Below are 415 nucleotides of genomic sequence, written 5' to 3'. Positions count from 1 at the left end.
ATACTACTCAATACTCCATTTTATAGACATGGAATCACAATGGGAGGTTAAGGAATATGAAAGGGTAGTACATGAATCAAAAGGTTACATCAATGTATTACATGAATGTTATAGAAATTCTAAAAGATGACATGAATGTGTAGAATTCCAAGAGATGGAACTAAACGGTCATCCACCAAATGCATGAATGCATTCATAACAATTTTCATTAAATCATATGATTAATAATTCAAATTGTCTATTCAAGTTTCAACTATCATTAATTGTTAGGTCATTTAAGATATTCAATGGTTAGATCATTTAAGATATAATTAACCATATGCTTAATTTTTATCATTCAATTATATATTAAATGGATACTTATAATCATAGATATATTAATTATATATTGTATACCAATTAATTTTTGTTATTT

Source organism: Corylus avellana, chromosome ca1, assembly GCF_901000735.1.
Source record: "Corylus avellana chromosome ca1, CavTom2PMs-1.0".
NCBI classification, from domain to species: domain Eukaryota; kingdom Viridiplantae; phylum Streptophyta; class Magnoliopsida; order Fagales; family Betulaceae; genus Corylus; species Corylus avellana.
The sequence above is the reverse complement of the archived record's forward strand: the minus strand, read 5'-3'. Positions refer to the sequence as shown.